The 6710-nt window shown below is 33.7% G+C and overlaps 1 pseudogene; it reads right to left on the bottom strand.

The window, feature by feature from the left end:
- Positions 1-3003: 3003 nt before the first annotated feature.
- Positions 3004-6294, bottom strand: LOC132061364 (F-box/kelch-repeat protein At3g23880-like; annotated as a pseudogene).
- Between the last annotated feature and the right edge of the window lie 416 nt (positions 6295-6710).

Raw genomic sequence — 6710 nt, 5'->3', positions numbered from 1 at the left:
GACGGAGACAAATCTTGCATGGAAATGGTATGGACAGGTCTGTAATTGGTTAAAGAGGGTCTGTATTTTTGCTAAAATGGTAGAGAGAGGGAAAGGAGAAAGAGACGAGAGAGAGAGAGAAAAAATGAGAAAGAGGGAGGCGTCGGCTAGGGTTGTGCTTAGCTGAGAATTGATTTAGAAGAGAAGTGGGCCGGATCGGGTCGTACGTGGTGTGGGCTGGAGCGGGTGAGCTGTGAGATGTGGGCTGGTCCGTTTGGGCCATTCATTTTGGCTGAAATATGGATCCTTTTCCTCCATTTTAAATTATTTTGGGCTTCTAATTTAATACTATGTGAAATTGAATAGTAACAAAGTAAAAATTAATTTAACGAGTACAAATCCTAAAATGAACAATGACGGACCATTTAAAATTTGTAGTAAAGTAACACTATTAATAGTGAGAATGAAAGTAATAATATTAATAGCAGTAGAAATAGTAGCGAAATAAAATATTTAGATTTAACTAATTTAAAAGCCCGAGGAAATAAATTGGAATAAAGGAGGGACAAAATTGGGTGTCAACAGCAAGTAATATGGGCAGAAGGGAGTATATATTTTACCATAATATTCATATTTATTGGTGTAAGTCTCAATAGCCTTGAAAAATGATTTGAAAATAAGTAATTAATGTGAAGGTAAAATTAATAATAAGAACAAAAATTTCTTTCTCTCGATATGTTGACATGGACAAGTAAAAGTGAACGGAAGGAGTGACTTTTATTCCCGTCTTCCTTCTTTCTCAATACTTTAAACGTGAGGAGAGGACGAACAATAGCAATGAAAATTGTACCAAAGCACACTTTAACCACCTACTTTTTAATCTCACTTGGACATATGTCACAGTACAGAGTATTTATTCTCTTCCAATGTATACATATATGTACTTTAATTTTAATTCTCCTACACATATTTATTCCCTCCGTGCACTTTTACTTGTCCACTTTTGACTTTTCACGTTCTCTAAGGATTAATAAATGAAGTATATATTTTATCATAATATCCATATCCATTGGTGTATAGTCTCAATAGCCTTAGAAAATGATTTGAAAATGAGTAATCAATGTGAAGGGTAAAATAATAAGAAGAAAAAATTATTTCTCCTGATATGTCAATGTGGACAAGTAAAAGTAAAGGGAGGAAGTGACTTTTATCCCTATTTGTCTTCTTTGTCAATACTTTACTTATTTTACTCTCCTTTGCAATCTCTCATTATTGTTTCTTTACATTTAGAAAATGTATTACTTTATATTTTCATTTCGGAATTAAAATTTGGTGATTTAAGATATAACATATATCTTTCTAATTTTGGTTTCTTTGTAACAATTCTTTTTATATATAATTGTTAATATACAAAATTATAATATATTTTTTAATTAATTTAATAAAAATATTTTATTCTTTGCTTTTAAAAAATTCAATATATACAACAATGGTTTTTATGTTTAGATCTGAACAATTAGTTAGTTGAGATGGATATCAATTTGTCGGTATACAAATAATATATTAAAGAATTTAAAAGAAAAAATCTAGAATCAAAATATTAATTTTCCCTCATATTCTTACTAATATTATTTTTCACATCGATGAACAACTTTCATTGTCATGACAATGAGAAAAAAATCAAACTCTTTCCATCTTAAAGACTTAATTCCATCATATGTTTTTAATTTTTAAACTCCATTTTCTAATTATAACTAAAGTGATGGTACATAAAATACATTTTACATATGTTGTTATATATAATATATATAACACTTAGAATGTTTTTAAAAGTTATTTTCAAAATACAAACCTTAAAGACTAGCTAATTAAAGTGAATAAACATGTACGGCCTGTGCATCGCATGGGCATATATTGCTAGTATGTAGTACCCCTAGAGACTAGTGTACAATACTATTGGCAAAATAGTGATTTATTGTCTTAATCCAATTTTGGTCCTCGTGTTATTAAGCTATGCACATTTGACCTTTAATTACTCTAAATAGAAAGTTTTGACAGTCTTAATCCAATTTTGGTCCTCGTATTATTAAGCTAAGCACATTTGACCTTTAATTACTCTAAATGGAAAGTTTTGACTATCTTAATCCAATTTTGGTCCCCGTATTATTAAGCTAAGCACATTTGACCTTTAATTACTTTAAATGGAAAGTTTAGCACTAATATTAGATCTTAAAGAAATAATGGTCAACAACACATTTAAACTATCACCTTTTCGCAAACTTAGCATGAACATCCATGTATTAAATCATAAAGAGATAGTGGCGCGAGTTTACTCTTACTATCTATGTATTAAAACACACCTAGTTGATAGTTCATATAGAAAAAAGGAACAACTGATAGTTGGCCTAATCAGCTTCGATGTGTGTTTTAATACATAAATATTGATAGTTTCGGTAGAAAAAGGGAACAACTAATAGTTAGAGTGTGAAACTTGCAAAAACGTAGTAGTTTAGGTGTATTTTTGACTATTAACTTAATCTTAAATATGTGTATGGTTGAGGTCCTGAAGATGATTTTACATTTGTGTTCCTCCTATTAGGTAATCACGACTTTCTAATAATATGTTGTAATTGTGAGAAAGATGAACGTTGTATAGTCCTTAAATTTAGCGTCACGAATCTTGAAAGGGAAGTTGCTAGTGAACAGAAGCTCCTTTAAACCAAAATCAGAAAGTAATCAACATGTTTATTACTGCATTTGCCTTCTCTTTCACTATGTGCAGGTCGAACACATACTACAAAAGATTAAATAGTACACTTGATTGAAAGTTCAGTTATTTACCTAGGGGACTGATCAATTCCCCCTTAACACTTTTTTTTTTTTTTTTGGAAGTGGCGAACCCATGCTTCAGAAATCCTAGATTCGCCTCTGACTATACGTATCATTGATTAACTCCTTTTGGCTTCTTTTCCCATTCGTTGGCTAAGATACCACCATGACTAGAACAAACTTTGACTAAGATCATCAACTATAAGTAGCAGATGGCATGTCATCTTCTAGGACAAATCAATATAAATACAACAAACATTCAAGGGAAGGAGAAGCTTGTTCAACATTTTGTTGCGAGGAACTTCACTTAAAACTGCCAACAATGTGAGATGCAATGAGCAAACGTAGGTAAGTCTCGCTCTATACATGCACATGGTAATATACATTAGTACATCACAATGAAAAGTAAAAAAGGGGAAAACCCATGCTTCTTTATTGCGCTCGATGCAGTCCGTATGGGTTGGATCAGTTGTTCATAACATAGCCTTTCACTTCCCTGGAAGTTCATTAACATGAGAAAGTTAACACAGAACCTCATCGCGTCTCATATGACAGGTAAAATCAGTGAAGATCTAGATAGCACCACATGCAGGGGCAGGGATAGCCCTATGCACAGTCAACATTTAACATGTATCAAACATCTTTTTCATTAGAAACTGCTGGGCTTGTTTAGGCAAAAAAGGCGAGCTCCATTTTCCAACATCTGAGAAATGTCAAACGTGCTTTGGTTCACGTTCTAAACAGTAAAGATGAACAAACATAGGTAGTTAAGTAATCTGAAGTCTTAGACTGCACGAAGGTGGTGCACAAATGGTATACGTAGTCTACAAGTACCCAAAAAAATTAAGAAAGGGCCACCAGATATACTCATGTTGATCCACATGCAACATACTGACCTGCCAAAAAATGGGTTATTTGATTCAGAGCTGGAGCACTTCATAAAAGGCATGGCCCTGCCTAGCTCCACCACAACTAACTTGCACGACTTTCCACATGCAAACCTTTTGGCGTTTTAACCTTCTCCCCTCGTATTATTTTTATTTCCACTAAAATGTACAATTAAAGTTACCTTGGCTACGTCTCATTTTTCCCCTCTTACATCTGTTTGGTGTCTCACAGAGGATGCAAATCAAGAAATAGAACCACAACAGTAACTAAATCCATGTTTCAAATTCTTGAAATTGTTTTACTACCAGGATTAGATATTTTTTTCTTGTTTGTACATGCTTGGCTACATTAACTTTGGTCAGATTTCAAAATCAACTATTAGTTGATACCATAATGAAATAAGGGTGTCCCCTGAAATGATGCCTCGAACAAAGCTATTCATCCCTTACTTGGTGATAAATAACCATAGCACCTAAGAATTCTGAAAAAAGGTCCAACTGCATATACATCATGCTGTTCGATTCAGGAACAAGATATAAGAGCTCTTCAAAGTAGGGAAACTTCTTTTTCAAAATAAAGAAGATGAAAAGAACTTGTATTTTAGTTAGTAACTTAGAAGACAGAACCATCTTAAACAAAGCTTTAAATAGTTAAATCCCAATTTATTTCTCTACATTCCCCTTTTCATTGGGACCTCCATTCTACTCTAGTTATCCTCAATATGTTCGAATCAAATGTTATTTACCGAACTGAAAGAAGTTTCAGCCTTTCATCGACCAAATCTGTAACAGAATGAGAAATCTGTAATATAATGAGAAGATAAAAGAAAATTAACAGTAAGCTATAAGCAGCAGGGAGGAACACCAAAACTGGATAGTATGTCTTACTTTAACTCCTATTCTATATTTCCCTTACTTCCTTTTTTTCCATATTAAGTTTCACTTAAGAAGACTAGTAAAAGTAGGCTCTGGATCAAAAAAAAAATAACCCTGTCAAGAGTTACACAGATTCCCCTGATGGTCTTTATGCTTACTTTGTGTAGAGGCAAAAAGCCCCTTACAAAACTTCTGAAGAAGAGAGAAAACATGTCCAATCCATTTACGTAGTGTAAGACACTAAAACTAAAACCAAATAATTGTTCTTACGACAAGTTGTTTCATGTGGAAGTATGCAAAAATAAAAAAAGGACAAACATCCTGTTCTATAGTTGACAAAAGAAACAGAATAGAACAGCTCTTGTGAAAAATTAAGCAGAGCTCTTACAAGTCATAAGTCATGGGATTGTCATTCATCCAAGCTTATGCAGCCTTCATTGCTGTTGTATGCTCGGTTCATTTCGTAAAAGGGGAGAAACTAGGGTTTCGATGTAGATTTCTGCCTCAAGACAGGCATCGAAGTTAGTCACCTCTGGATATCTGATCGGGTCATCATCTGGATTGTATATCATGAAAATTGATCCAAACACGAGCAAGATTTCACCTTTATTTGACACGCAAAGGGGTGGAGAAAACATATACTTGCCAGGATCATTAGGACATCTGATCGTATACATTTTAGTCCAAGAATCTTTAACCCCATACTCCTTCATAACCCACACATCTGCTCGAGTTTTCTGATAATTACAAAGCACAGAAAGATCATTTTCCAACACCCCCATCACAAAATCAAAATTTCCTTCTTCATAGCAAGGCTGCTCCACCTTTCCCCATTTCTCATCAGTCAAATCGACAGAAATTATGTCCCAGCAATTATACTCACCAAAGAGAAGTAGTAGCCCAATGAAGCTTCCCGTTCACAAACTTACCCGAATCATTTAATAACAACCCGCCCTGAAAATCATCAACATTTCTCCAAGAATCACTCTTTAGTCCATATATCTTGACCTCAACCTCATACGAACCACCAGAACCAAAAATACAAAAAATACCCACTACCTTATAATCATCACGAACCTCATCATATCCAAAACCATACATGAAATAGTAACCACACCTCAACGTAGGCCTAGAATCAGGCAATTTCTTGAACTTCCTAATCGACGGGTTCCATAAAAACAAGTCATTCTCCTCAATAGCAAGACAAATCAGCCCATTAACAGAACCCACAATCCAAACAGATTTATGTGGATTTTTCATAGGATAATCCAAGTCACATGCCTCAGTAACACCCCCATTTAATAAAGAACCAAGTGAACAGTCCTTAAGATTGTATTCAGGTTGAACAAAACTCAACATAAGTCTATGGTGAGTGTATTCCTTATTATTAGAAGATAAACTTAAATGGGTGTTGATCAGCTCATTGCTAGAGATTAAAGAAAGCCAAGATTTTGAAACACACCTGAATCTCAAGAGTGATTTCACTGGTAGTCTTGAGAGGATCTCAGTGATGAGTTTTGGGGGCAAAATAGGGATTACAAAGATTGAATCTTGCATTGAAGTTGATGGATTTTGAGAATGGTTTGTAGGTTTACTTCTCTTTGGGTGTTGATGGGTGTCTTCAGATTTCATTTTGGGTTGCAAAAATTTGAGCTTTTTGAGAAGAGGTCTGATTGTCTTGCTCTGTAATTGTGGAAGTTTCTCAGTATTTTCTTTGTTCAGTGTATTTATGTGGACTTTTCCAGTGTTCCAAAAATATGTATTTTAGTCCTACAGTACAACTGGGGTTAACAAAAAGTACTACCCAATGTTGACTGGTTCAAAAAAAAAAAAAAAAGTCAAAGAAGAAAATTTTGGTCGAGAGTCAATTTGACAGTTTGACTAATTTTCAAAACTTAAAATTAGATTAAGGGCAAAGATGCAAAAATATCCTAGAAAGAGGTCATTCTTTTTTGCACGGATTAATAAGGAAATAAGTTCATATAAATTGAAATAAAAAGAGTATATAACTGTCCAAGAGGGACGAACACAGCAATGAATGCTTATACCAAAAGCTATATAAATTGTATACTTTAATCAACTATTTTTTATCTCACGTGGATATATGTCATATTAGTGAATATTTATTCCTTCTCATGT

This window comes from Lycium ferocissimum, chromosome 1 (genome assembly GCF_029784015.1).
Source record: "Lycium ferocissimum isolate CSIRO_LF1 chromosome 1, AGI_CSIRO_Lferr_CH_V1, whole genome shotgun sequence".
NCBI classification, from domain to species: domain Eukaryota; kingdom Viridiplantae; phylum Streptophyta; class Magnoliopsida; order Solanales; family Solanaceae; genus Lycium; species Lycium ferocissimum.
Note: the sequence above shows the minus strand (reverse complement) of the source record. Positions and strands in the feature narration are given on the sequence as shown.